Below are 14,352 nucleotides of genomic sequence, written 5' to 3'. Positions count from 1 at the left end.
ATGCAGAAGATGTGGGTTCAATCCCTAGGCCAGGAAGATCCCCTAGAGGAGGGCATGGCAACCCACTCCAGTGTTCTTGCTGGGGAACTCCCACGAACAGAGAAGCCTGGCTGGCTATGGTCCATAGGGTTGCAAAGAGCTGGACACAAGCAACTGACCACCACCCCCACCACAGCAGAACGTCAGTGCTGGAAGGCAGTCCTTGCCTGTCAGAGTGGTGCTGAGAAGCAGAGAATGTCCCCAGGTGCCAGTTCTGATACAGGCACAACTACATTCTCCATCTCCTTTACTCTTCACCAGCTTTCCAGGTGGTATACTTTTTACCTTTTAATTGAAATATACATAGGACGACACACATGAATCTCAAGTCGTTCACGGAGCTCAAGTTCAATGAACTTTGACATGCATATAAACCCACATGATGGGACTTCCCTGGTAGTCCAGTGGTTAAGAACCTACCTGCCAACGCACAGGACACCGGTTCAATCCCTGGGCCGCAAAGATCCCACGTGCCACAGGGCAACGAAGCCCGTACGCCACAACTGCGGAAGCCGGGGCTCCCAGAACCCATGCTCTGCCCCAACCATAGCGAGAAGCCCTAGCGCCACAGCCAGCGAGTAGCCTCTGCTGGCTGCAACTAGAGAAAGCCCGCACGCAGTCATGGAGACCCAAGGCAGCCCCCAAAACAAAAACCTATGTGACAACCAGACCAAGACAAACAAGTTCCAACACGCCGGAGGTTCCCCTCAAGCCCCCTTTCAGTCCACAACCCCCAAAGACAACCGCTATGACAGCCTCTCTCACCATAGATCAGCTTTACCTGTCCTTGAACTTCTTACTAATGGAATAACTTACTCTTTACACCTGGCTTCTTTCACTCAACAGCATGTCAGTATCGTTCACATTGCTGCATCTGTCTGTCCATGGTTTCTTTATGTTGCTGTCCTTCCTTCTGCTGATGGACACCGGAGTTGATTCCATTTCAGGGCTATTGTAACCAGCTCCCAGGATCACCCTGCCCTGTGCCTTTTGGGCAGGCACATTCACCTCTCTTGGTGGCACAGTACCAAGGAGCACCCCCACTGGGTCAGGGGGTGGGTGAACACTTAGCTTTCATAGCTATTTAGGCAGTGTGTATGTTTAGGACCATTTTACAGACACAGAAGCCAAGGTTCAGAGAGTTTAACTCACTCACCAGGCTCACACAATCACTAAGTCATGGAGCCTAGTCTGGAATCCAGAGATTTCAGACTCCAAACTCCTTTTAATCCTGCTTTGTAGAACAGGTGAAGGGGGTGCAAGGGTGGAGAGAGCCAAAAGAGAGGGGAAGCAAAGGGGCAGCTCAGACAGCCTGCTCTGTAATCAGCTCCTGGGATGTCCGGGCTGCGCTGGGAGGGCACAGCTGCAATTCCAGACAGACACAGAAGAAATGCGGCAACTCAGAGCCAGAAAGAATGCAGTCCGGTCCCCTCACCCTTCCCCAACCCCACTCACTCCAGCCACACTGCCTTCCTTGATGTGCCCTGAGAATGCCAGCCGGGCTCCTGCCTCACTGGCCTTCCCGCCTTCAGCTCCCACCTTCAGAACTGCTCCTGCCTCGGACAGCCACGTGGCACCTCCCCCACGTCTTTGGGGCCTCTGCTTCATTTCCCAATCAAAAAGAGCACCCCATCCCTCACTGACCCCTCACCTTTCACCTCCATCTGCCCTAATATTTTTGTGCACATTTGTGAATTGCCTGTCCCCTACCCTAGAATGTGACCTCCAGAGGCCCAAGAGTCACAGTCTCGTTTACTGTTCTACCTTGACTATGCGGAGCAGAGGCCGGCACTTGATAGGCCCTGAGCGAATGAACGAAGGAATGAAAAGCAACCACTTGGAGCAGGTGGTGGCAAAACCGCAGGCCAGGAGGGGCTCGTTGTCAGAGCCAGCTGCCGTGTTTACGTTCTGAGATAAAGCTCCCACGGGCCACAACAGCAGTCAAGAGCCACTGGGCAGGGTGTGGTGATGCCCACGCTGACCATGGTTGCCTCCAGGCACTGCGGGACTCAGCCATCACAGCTGGCTCTCGGTGGAGCCGGAAGGACAAGGGTACCAGTGTGCACCTGGGTACCTGCTGGACTGACCCTTCAAGATAGGGAATTTAGGATTCCTGGGTAAGAAGAGGAAGCAATGGCCACAGATCTCCCCAAATGACTTTTCCCTTAGGGAGTCTGAAAGATTATCTTCAAAACAGATGGGCCTGGGAATGATGTGATGGGTCCACGAAAATTCCCACCTCCTTCCACCCCTGCCTGGAATACATTCTCCATTCCTCACTGCCCCTTGCTGGTCTGGGAAGCCTCTGCTAATGCATATCACCACCCTGGGCCTCAGTTTCTTCCTTCTGTAAAAGGGGTGGAATTTGTCCATGATGTACAGTGAAGAAAACAACTCTGGATCAAACGTCTGCTGGTATGAGTTCTCATACCTCAGGACTGCTGTGTTCTCTAGCCAGCTCTTGCCCCCTCTGGGCTTCAGATTCCCACATGTCAAATAAGAGAATGTAGCAGAACGATCTCCAAAGACTGAAATCTTCCCTCAGGTATGACTGAGCTTCTGTTCTTCCCAAAGGAAGGACAAATTTATACAGGGATATAGGGAGAGGGAAGAGGGTGATGACGTCAAATACAAACTTGGCCAATGCCATAGCTTTGCTCTGACCTAGACCTGTTGGAGGTTTCCTCTCTGAACCCCACTGAATATCCAAGGCCTGGGTAGGCTTTGGATAATATGGGTGGGGGAGCTGTGGGTGGCTTCTCTCTCTGCAAATAAGGCTCTGAGTCTCAGAAGGTGACCAACACCAGACCACAGCTAGGCACTGTCCCCAAGAGTTTGCCCACGTCGTTCACAGTTTTACCACATCTCCCCATTACCACCAAGACCAAGAAAAGACCAGCCCAAGTCAGAGAAAGACCCAATTTTCAGATGAAGAAAACTGAGGTTTTTCGAGGGATCCCACAGATCATTCATTCAAGCACATAGGTACGCCCAAGTCTGGGCTTGCCACATGTCAGGGTTACCTCACTGAGCCCACATACAAGCCTGTAAAGAACACATCATTTTTCTCCTCATTTGACAGATCGAAGAACTACCGCTCAGAGAGGTTAAGTGACTTATGTAAAGTCACACAGCTGTGAGTAGTGGGGCCAGGATTTAAAACTAGATCTGTTGGACTCCAGATCTGTTCTTTATGCTTCCTGCCTGCGGACTGAGGGACAAAAAGGGAGTGATTTTATGCTTGGGGAGCCCAGGAACCTGAGAGGTGGATTCTGCCAACAAGGAGCGAGTAGGGGAGTCTGGGCCTTTGCACCTGCTGTTTGCTTTATCCAAAAAGCCTTCCCCTAGATCAGTGCCTCCCTCTTCACTCAGATCTCAGCTCAAAGGGCACTTGCACACGAAGACATTCGTTCTAGGACCACTGAGCCTAAACAGAACCATTCTTCTTACTCTCTGAAGCCCATTATAGTAGCACCTGTCACCACCTGAAGGATTACCTTATCTGATGTGAATATCCATGTATTATTTACTTGTTGTTTGTCTCCACTGAGAATGTAAGATTTTGTCCCTCTTACTCATCACTATAACCCCAAAGCCTAAGACACACTTGGCCCAGGGTAGGAGTTCAATTCCTATTAGTTGAGGGAAGGCTCTGAGAGACCGAGTGCCTTGTCCCCTAATAATCGAAAGACAGTGGAGCAGCTCATATCTGCTACGCGGAGAGAAGAGGGTGGAACCGCGCACCTCGTAGCCATCCCTAGTTGTTAACCCATTTCAGAGATGGGGGAACTGAGGCTCCCTCCAGCATCAAGGGCCCACAGATGACACACGGCAAATGAAGCAGTCCATCGGGGTGGGAATGCACGACCCCATGAGTCTGGCCGCGAGCCCAGTGTTCCTTGTAAGAGTTGGGGTTAGCGACCAGAAAGGGAAGGGGTGGTAACACCCCGCCCCCCCACACAAGCGCACACTCTGGGTTGCGCTGTGCGCCACGGGGCCCTGGCCTCGCGCCGGGGCCGCACCCAGGGCCTAGCCGCCCGAATTCCTCCCCTCCCGCCCCCGCGCCGGCGCCTCCCGCCACCCCCTGGGGCCCGAGCGCAGCCCCTGCGATCCCCATCCTTCCCCTTCCCGGGGCCGGCCGGGTGGCGGACGGTGAGGACGCGCCAGCCCAGCCGGGATGCTCACTCGTGCCCCCCAGGCTCCCCCTGCCTGCCCGCCCCGGGCCCCCAGACTCCGGGCGCCCGCAGGCCCCGCGGGTCAGCGGGAACCGGCAATTTCCCGGCCGCCCGCCCCGCCGCCCGCTCTGTACTTAGGCTGATGACGGGTTCCCGCGGCCCTGGTGGCGGGGCGGGCGGCGGGTTCAGGGCGGGCGAAGCCGGCCCAGCCGGTCCCGTGCTCGGCTCTCAGGCGGCCGCCGGGCCTGTGTCATCCACCAGGAATTTCTGTTTTCCCCTCCGCGGGGCTGGAAGAAAAAACAATAATTAGGTCACTGGGCAGGCGGCAGAGAGGGTGTGGGACAGGCCAGTGGCGCCCTGTTGGGCAGGGAAAGGGTCTGGGAGGACGACGGGGCGGAGAGGCCCCCGCAGCGCTCCCTGCCCCCTTCCTGCCCTCCCCAGGATGCTGGCGGATGCAGGCAAAGGAATCCCTCACCATGGCCACAGTTCCCTCATGGGCCAGCTCATTCCATGAGCGCGTAGTGGGCACCGCTTGTCCGCCAATTTCTGTGCTAGGCGCCGGGGACCTAGAATTAAACAGAAGAGAAGGAAGAACTTGGTAGGAAAGACCCACAAGCCATCATGCAGAAATGTACAATCATCGCACCCGTGGGGAGGCCGGGGCCATGGGTTCCAGAATCCCCGCTGTTACAGAAATCCAGAGGTGCTTAAGTGCCTTATTTAAGGTAGGATAGTATTTACATATAACAAACCGGAATCTTCCGGTATTGTTGTTTAGTCATTAAGTCCTGTCTCTTTTGCCACCCCATGGACTGTAGCCAGCCAGGCTCCTCTGTCCATGGGATTTCCCAGGCAAGAATACTGGAGCCGGTTGCCATTTCCTCCTCCATTCTCCTGTATACTTTAAGTCATGTCTAGATTACTTATAGTACCTAATACAATGCTGAGTAAATGACATGTAAATAGTTGTAAATATAATGTAAATGCTATGTAAATAGTTGCCCAGCCAGCAGCAAATTCAAGTTTTGCTTTTTAGAACTTTCTGGATTTTTCTTCCCAAATACTTTCCATCCAGGGTTGATTGAATTGCAGATGGAGACGCCACAGATAGGGGGAGGGCTGACTGTATAGTGGGAGGCGTGCTGCACAGAACAGAGGAGTTTCAGGGTACTCTGCTTGCCCAGAGAGGAGGTGGGTGGGTAGTTAGGGAAGGCTTCCCTGAGGGAGTGGCACTTGCATAGAGGTTTGAAAGAGGAATGAGGATTGGCCAGGCCAAGTGGAGCTGGTGACAGGAAGGGTAGGGTGGTGGAAGGAACAGCATGTCCAAAGGCTTGGAGGTAAGAGGCAGTGCATGTTATAAGAACTGGGAGTACAGAAGGAGAATCAATGAATGTTTCATTTTGAATGTGAAACTAATGAAAGACACATATTTTGGGTCTCATGAGGCCCATAAACATAAGCCAGCTATGTTATCTGATGCTCAACTGAAGATAAAGCCACCTTTCCCTACACTGGAGGAAACCTGTTTTGGGCTTTTCTCACTGAGAAGTTCTAGGTCTGGATACTGTTCAGTTCAGTTCAGTTCAGTCGCTCAGTCGTGTCCGACTCTTCGCGACCCCATGAATCGCAGCACGCCAGGCCTCCCTGTCCATCACCAACTCCCGGAGTTCACTCAGGCTCATGTCCATCGAGTCAGTGATGCCATCCAGCCTCTGTCGTCCCCTTCTCCTCCTGCCCTCAATCCCTCCCAGCATCAGTCTTTTCCAATGAGTCAGCTCTTCGCATGAGGTGGCCAAAGTACTGGAGTTTCAGCTTCAGCATCATCCCTTCCAAAGAAATCCCAGGGCTGATTTCCTTCAGAATGGACTGATTGGATCTCCTTGCAGTCCAAGGGACTCTCCAGAGTCTTCTCCAACACCACAGTTCAAAAGCATCAATTCTTCGGCGCTCAGCCTTCTTCACAGTCCAACTCTCACATCCATACATGACCACAGGAAAAACCATAGCCTTGACTAGATGAACCTTTGTTGGCAAAGTAATGTCTCTGCTTTTGAATATGCTATCTAGGTTGGTCATAACTTTCCTTCCAAGGAGTAAGCGTCTTTTAATTTCATGGCTACAGTCACCATCTGCAGTGATTTTGGAGCCCCAAAAAATAAAATCTGACACTGTTTCCCCATCTATTTCCCATGAAGTGATGGGATCGGATGACTGTACCTATGGGCATTTAAGGAATTTTCCAGGGTCATTTGTACTTAGCACATCTCACACCTTTCACTCTGACCTTTAGGACAAGTCCCTGGAAAAGACAGGATGCCAGAGCAACTCTGTCTGGCTGTAGAGTTCACAATATGTGTGAGAAGACTAGAGAGGTGGTCAGGATTAGATCATAAAGGGTCTTAGGGGCCATGGTAGGGGGGTTAGATGTTACCTTAAGGGAAGTTGGGAGCAATGGTTTGGGAGGGGAGCAAAGAAGGGTGGGAGGGGACTTCCCTGGTGGACCAATGGCTAAGACTCTGTGTTCCCAAAGCAGGGGGCCGGGGACCAATCCCTGGTCAGGGAACTAGACCCTACATGCTGCAACTAAGAGTTCACATGCTGCAACTAAGACTGAGCACAGCCAAATACAGAAATAAAAATTAATATTTTTTAAAAACAGGGTGGGAGGGGATGATGTGATTTCTGAACACTTATAGCTGATAATATCCACCATTTATTTATCTCCTATTAGGTGTACAGGGCTAAGTGTTTCATGCACATCATCTCACTAAGCTTGATGAGAATCTTATGAGAATGTTATTTAGCCATTTTGTAGAAGAGGAAGGAGGCCAGGGAAGTCATTTGCCCTGGGTCACCTGCTACTAAGGGGCAGAACCAGAGCAGAAATGTGTTAGGCCCTGTTCTGGGAGCTGTGGGACAAAAGAGGGAATCTCTGGCCGTACTCTTAAGGAGCTTGTAGTCTGCTGGGGGACATGTGCGTGTGATGGATGAGAGCCATGGCAGAATACAGTTGACTTCTCTCTCCTATGATGACCTAGGGGTAGATTGTCTAGGACTGGAATGGTGATACTAGTCCATGAGCTTGCCCAGGCACCCAGGCCCCTTCCACCTTGCTGCTCTGATATGTTGATGTGTCCAAGTTGGCTCCCCCCGCAACTTGGGTGGAGGGGGAAGGAGGGAGGGAGCATGTCCTTTCCCCTTAGGGAACATCACTGCTACATCTTCATCTGTATCTATATCTCTGCAGCTGTATCTGTATTTGAATCCACATCCACATATGAATGTATATCTATAAAAACAGATCCACCAATTAGCTAATATTCAAGGCATCAGCTTTCAAGATAGACATTCTAGGGACGTCCCTGGTGGTCCAGTGGCTAATACTCTGCACTCTCAATGGACGGGACCTGATCCCACATACCACAACAAAGGTCTGGTGCAGCCAAATAAATAAGTATTTTAAAATCAAATAAAGATGATAGATAGATAGAAACTTTAGTGCCCCAAAGATAAAATACAGTAATGGATAAAATCAGCCCCTAGTGGCAAAACATGGAAACAGAAAACATTACAGCTGAGAGAACGATCTCACTTCCTATCGACATCCTATTGGTAGTTTCCTTAACACAACTATTCCCGAACAAAATAAAATACTTTTGGTATGGTTTTTATAAAAAGAAATTATCTTTTTCCAAAAATGTTACCTTATAAAATCCTGGAATGTCATATGCATCTATGGGTGTTACGGGTCAGAAATAGCTGCAAAGATGAACAAGAGAGGGCATGGCCCTCTGTGGTTCTTTCAACCCACACCCCACTCCCTCAGAAGAAATGGGGCCCAGATAGGCACTCAGGATGTGGCAAACTGCCCTTGGTCTATGCTTATGGGGACCCATCAGGAGAGTGAAGTGGGAGACACGCTAAAGCACTGGTTCTCAAAGTGTGGCCCTCCACCAGCCATATCAGCACCACTTGAAATTTGTCAGAAATTCACATTCTCGGCCCCACCCAGGCCTACAGAACCAGAAACTCAGAGTAGGGTCCAGCTGTCTGGGTTTTCACAAGCCCTCCAGATGATTCTGAGGCAAACTAAAGTTTGAGAACCACTGGCCTAGGGCCCAGCACACGGGGCTGAGAGTTGGAAAACCTTGGTTCTAATCCTGGACCTGGCAGTCCCAAGGGTCTGTGACCCTTGGGCAAGCCAGTTTCTGTGGGTCAGGAGCCTGGGCCGAGTCTAGCTGGCCCTCTGCCTCCTGGTTCCTCACAGGCTGCAGTCATCTGAGCTCACCTGGGGAATGCGTCTGCAACCAAGCTCACTGATGGGCTTGTTGGCAGGAGTTGGCGCCTCGTGTGTAGCTGGACTGCAGACCTCAGTTCCTTGCTGGCCTTGCTCGTCCCTCTGGCTATTGACCAGAGCCCAGCTGCATGGGCCTCTCTGTTGGGCAGCTCACAACATGGCAACTGGCTTCCCACAGAGAGAGCAAAAGTGTGTCTCAGATGAAAGGCGTGATCCTTTTGTAACCTCATATCAGAAGTGACGTTCCATCACTTTGCTGCCTTTGGTTTGTCAGAAGCCTTCCCTGTGGCTAGCCCACATGGAAGGAGAGGGGATTTTACAGGGGCATTAGTACCAGGAGGCAGGGGTCATCTTAGAAGCCCCTACCACATCTAAGAGTCCCTTGGACAGCAAGGAGATCAAACCAGTCAATCCAAAGAAATCAACCCTGAATATTCATTGCAAGGACTGACGCTGAAGCTCCAATACTTTGGCCACCTGATGTGAAGAGCTGACTCACTAGAAAACACCCTGATGCTGGGAAAGATTGAGGGAAGGAGAAGGGGATGACAGAGGATGAGACGGCTGGATGGCATCACCAGCTTGATGGACATGAGTTTGAGCAAACTCCGAGTGATAGTGAAAAGAAGGTGTGCTGCAGTCTATGGGATCTCAAAGAATCGGACACAACTGAATGACTGAACAACAACACATCTGCAAAAACTTGTTCCAAGCAAGCCCCAAGATGGAGGGAACCCCAACCCTGGGAGAAGCCTGAGAAGTGTGCCTGGTGGTGGTGGGGTGGTGTGCCTGACGACCCTGATTTTTATCTTCACTATGGGGCCTATCTGATGGTGGGGGGTATTTGCAGCCGGCAGGAGCTGCATTCCAGGGCTGGGTACTTAACATTCCAGAGGAGCTCTCAGCTAATTACTGCCTTGCCCAGCCCAGTCCTGGACCACCCGGCTCCCCTGAGCTCCCAGGGCTTGGCCAGAGGACTCTGGTGGCTTTGTTCTTGGGTCACACTGAGAGGCCCAGAGATGGGCCAGACTAAACCAGGGTTACACAGCACTGAGTCAGCAGTCACAGTGGGGCTGGAGCCCAGGCCCTTTCACCCACAGCGTGCGGGCCAGGGGCAGAGGCAGCAGGAGTCTCGGGGCTGAGCCTCTGGCGGGGCGGGGGAAGGTAAACTAAAGCAGAACGCCCAAATGACTGCTCTGAGCCTCCTCTGTTTCCTCACTATAAAAAGGGGAATTTTCCCAAGATCTTATAACATGTGACAAACACTCTCTCCTTGATCAAACTTCAGACAGGCTCCTCTTTTCAAGTAGGTCTTGTCTTTGGGTCTTGTCTTTGGCTTGCCCCGCCCAGGGGGAGGGTGGAGAATCCCCCACCCTCGATACCTGACCACCTTGCCTGCTTTAAGCAGGTGTCCTGTTAAGTTGGTTTAGTAAGAATCGCCCCTACCCTTGATGGCTCCTCTTAGTCATTTTCCATCCACTGACCCCTCATCCTCTTGTTGGCTCTAAGCCTCGCTGTGTTTGCTGTATCTACAGTTGAGCCTGATCTCTCCCTGCTATTGTGAAGTCAACATCTATCGCAATAGTCCTGAATAAAGCCTTCCTTCGTTATTGTTTTAACCATTTTAACAAATGGTAGAATAACTTTCTTTTAAACATGTGCTTACACGATAAGTCACTTCAGTCATATCCGACTCTCAGCAACCCCATGGACTGTAGCCCACCAGGCTCCTCTGTCCATGGAATTCTCCAGGCAAGGATACTGGAGTGGGTAGCCATTCTCTTCTCCAGGGGATCTTCCAGACCCAGAGATCGAACCGGCATCTCCTGCAGCTCCTGCATTGCAGGTGGATTCTTTACCACTGAGCCACCAAGGAAGCACATTCCTTTAACCATGCATCCTGTGATATCCAAGTTCCAATCCCTTCCCTGTGCAAAGGGGTCCCAGGAGGCATGACATTCTCACTGCTCCTCAGGTAATGAAAGGGGAGCATGGGCTTGGAGTAGGCAGTCCTTTGCCCAACACATGAACGAGCAAAGGGCTTGGGCAGCAGGTGGTCTTGGGCCCGAGAAAGGCCAGTGGGGCCAGAATCCTCTAAACACCCTCCCCTCCTTCTCCTGCTCTCCTACTTGGGCCCACTCAGCCCTGAGGCCTTTGGAGCAAAGGCGCCTTGGTGAGCAAGATGGCAAGAAGGAGGCCTCTGATATGGGGGTAAGGGGATCACTGGCAGAGACAGGCACTGGGTAGGGCCCTGAGGGCTGAGTATGACTCTGCGTGTGAAAAGTGGAGGCAGGGCATTTCTGTGGAAGAGGGTGGCACGAGACGCTGCAGGGCCCAGAGGACGGGACTCCAATATGTGAGAGATGCCTGTGGCGCTGAGGATTCTGGGAGGCTAGTGCCCTTCTCTGCTGCCATGCGGCTCACAGTCTGGGTCCTCTAGCAAGAGCCACAGGCAAGAGACCAGACGCCTCCTCCACCCAGGGGCAACGTCCACCTGCTTCTCTTTTTCCTCAGCACCCAACTCCTAGGATTTTCTCAGGCTCCCTCAGACAGAGCGTGCTCTACTATAAATCTAAATCATGTAATTTGTTACACCTAGGTTCACATATGCAAGGCACAAACTCAAGAACTCTCCCTCCCTCCCCATCCTCCCAGCCCCGCTTCCCCTCTTCCTGAGGCAATCTTTGCTACTACAAGGACACACGCTTTTATTCTTACACGCTTTTTATTCTTACACGAATAAGAACTAGTTCACTGCATTCACTTCCTGTTACATCTGGGATTATTCCATACCAATCCAAGTCATTCTTTTGATACCTGCATAAGTATTCTATTACTTGAACATACCAATGTGTATTTTTAACTAGTCTCCAAGGGGGTTTCCCTGGTCATCCAGTGACTAAGACTCCACACTCCCAATGCAGAGGGCTGAGGTTTGGTCTTTGACCAGGGAACTAGATTCCACAAGCTGCAATTAAGAGTTCACGTGTCACAACAAAGATCAAAGTTCCCACATGCCGCAACTAAAAAATATCCTGCATGCCACAACTAAAGATCCCATGTGCTCTAAGACCCCATGCAGCCTCTCCCTCTCCCCCTCTCCCTCTCCAAATAGCACCCAATTCATAGATTCATACTGGCACCTAACCCTTGGGCAATAAACACATGCAGATTGTCTACTATGGCTCAGGATATGTTACAGACATGGGTGATTGCAACCTGTTCCCTGTGAATTGGAGCTCCCAGGCTCATGGAGGTGATCAACCGACCTTAGCATCACAGAGTGGGATAACAGCCCAAGAGCCATTCCAGGAAACCATGCTTCTTTCTTGGGCTGGGAGAGAGGTAGGCCTTTGAGCACATGTGTGGGCATTCTTTAAAGGATAAGTGGGATTTTACTGACTGGAAAGGGCAGGATGGCTTTCTAAGCCAAGAGAACTATGCAAGCAGATTGGAGGAGGAAGATAACCCATGTGTGTCTGTAATAAGGAGGGCCCAGGGCGAGTGGGCAGAGGCTGTTAGGAGCGTGAGTCTGGAGAAGGCTTGAATCTCAGGGAGATGGCTGTTTCCTGACTCCTGTTGTTCTCCCAGAGCCTCCCCTATGGGGAGGAGTAGGAGAAAGGGGGCTCAGGGGAGGGATTGGAGAGGCAACCCTAGGCAAGATGGAGTAGTGGCTTGTCAGGACTGAGATCCACCCAGTGCTGAGCATTATATTTAATTCAGTTTTGCTACACAGACTTTATCTCTGAACCATTGAAGAGTTAGTTACAGACAGCATGGTATATTCATCATGGTATTCTTCCTCTAAGTATTTCAGCAAATCTCTCTTTAGAATAAGGATGTTTCCCTGTAACATCCTTATACAGTGATGACACTCAGGAAATTTAACATTGTTATACTATCATCTAGTGTCCTCTCTATATGCAAATTTGTTCAACTGTCTGAATAATGCCCTTCGTAGCGTCCCCATCCTACTCACAACCCAATCAAGGATCACCTTTCTCATCCCCTTTAATCTAGAATAGTTTTCCAGACTTTTTCTTTCTTCCCTTCTTTCATCCAACTGGCACGTTTTGAAAATCCAGTTCAGGTGCCTTGCTGCATGTCACACAATTTGATGTGTCTGACGTTTCCTCAAGACTGGATCCAGGAACCTCGGTGCTGTGTGCTTCTCAGGTGGGTTTGCCCCGTTACTGGTGGTGTTAAATTCTATCACTGCTGAGGTCCACCAGGTTTTTCCACTGTAATAAGTCAAGCGCTTAATGTTCAATTCCACTTCATCGTGTAGATGAATAGCCTAAAGCTCAAGATGTCAAGTGACCTGCCTCCGTCTCTCCCCCACACACACACAGCTAAAAATGAGCGAGGGCTAGGATGCAAGCCCTATTTGACTCTTAAACATTGCACTATGCTGCCTCTCCACAAGTAATACCTGATGATGATAGAAAAATTAGAAACCACAGAAAAGCTAAAATTCAGAAGAAACCCACTAGGATTCTGCTACCTGGAGATCACTTTTGTTAACTTTGTGGGTGTTTTTCTAGATTTGCACTCACATGAATACCCACATATCAATATGGACTTATTTTCCCCAAAAGGGGATCATCTTGTTGTCTAAGCTGCTGTTTTCATTCAACACCATACAATCTGAGTAGGGAACACATGTGGCTATGTTTATCATCTGTTCGGCCTGTCAGCAACCCCCTCAAGGCTGCCCCAGAAGTGACAGAAACTCAACATGGCTTGTAGGACCTGGAGAGGGAGAGGACTCAGGGGATGGGCTTGCCCAGAGGGTGGCTCTCAGGATGCTTGGCTACAAGGACCCTAAGAGGACAGCGGGCAGAGGGTCAGGAACACAGATGCCAGCCTTGCAGCTCCATGCACTGGGCAGCCTGGGTGTCTTCCCTCAGCTGGGTCTCCTTCCAGTGACTCAAGGTCACAGCACAACCCTGTTTATGCTCCCAGCACCTCCTGGATGTCATGAGGGCAAAACTCAGGCCAAGGTGTCACCTGGTGAGGTGGGCAGGGCCCTGCACACAGGGAGTAGAGACCCGGGCTCTGGTCTCAGCTCTGTTACTGACCTCAGAGTGACCTTGGACAAGTTCCGTTCCTCTGCTTTCCTCATTGATTCACTCCACAACCTGTTCTGCATGATTGGCCAGGAGCAGGCTGGGTGCTGGGGACTCAAGGTGACTAAAATCCATAGGGAAAGAGCCGAGCTGGAGTCGAGAGGGTTCCGGTGTGAGGGCCTGAGGCTTCTACAGCTCAAGGGCTGTTTGAAGAATAAGAATACCAAATTAGGAATATAGTATTGGTTACAGAGGGCTTTCCCGATGGCTCCGTGGTAAAGAATCTGCCTGCAATGCTGGAGACACAGGAGGCCTGGGTTCAATCCCTGGGTGGGGAGGATCCCCTGGAGGAGGAAATGGCTCCAGTATTCCATTCCAGTCTTCTTGCCTGGGAAATCCCATGGAAAGAGGAGCCTGGCAGGCTACAGTCCATGGTGTCACAAAAGAGTCAGACATGACTGAGTGACTTGAGCGTTGGTTACAGAGTCTTGGAAGGGCTGCTGTGAGTGAGGGGCTCTGAGGCTGATATTGCTTTAGCTCTGGGTAAATTCACCTCCGGCAAAGGGACTCCAGACAGAGGAAAGCCCAGAGGCCACAGGCACTAGCTCCTCCACCACTGCCCTTGGGCTCCACTCTACCTGGGCAAACATGGGAAACAGTCATGGGCTGGACCATGAGCCTTTTCTGCTCTGGACTTAAGTGAGGATGCCTTTCCTTTTACTTAGAATTCTTTATCTAGGGAACTTCCCTGGTGGTCCAGTGACTGTTCATT

The 14,352-nt window shown here is 51.0% G+C and overlaps 1 long non-coding RNA gene across 1 annotated transcript; it reads right to left on the bottom strand.

The window, feature by feature from the left end:
* Positions 1-4,467: 4,467 nt before the first annotated feature.
* Positions 4,468-13,777, bottom strand: LOC138989366 (uncharacterized). Its single transcript, XR_011465557.1, has 3 exons — positions 13,593-13,777; positions 4,690-4,780; positions 4,468-4,501 (listed from the first exon to the last, which is right to left on the bottom strand). It is a non-coding gene; the product is annotated as an uncharacterized lncRNA (long non-coding RNA).
* Positions 13,778-14,352: the final 575 nt, after the last annotated feature.

Source organism: Bos mutus, chromosome 10 (assembly GCF_027580195.1).
Source record: "Bos mutus isolate GX-2022 chromosome 10, NWIPB_WYAK_1.1, whole genome shotgun sequence".
Lineage (NCBI taxonomy): Eukaryota > Metazoa > Chordata > Mammalia > Artiodactyla > Bovidae > Bos > Bos mutus.
Note: the sequence above shows the minus strand (reverse complement) of the source record. Positions and strands in the feature narration are given on the sequence as shown.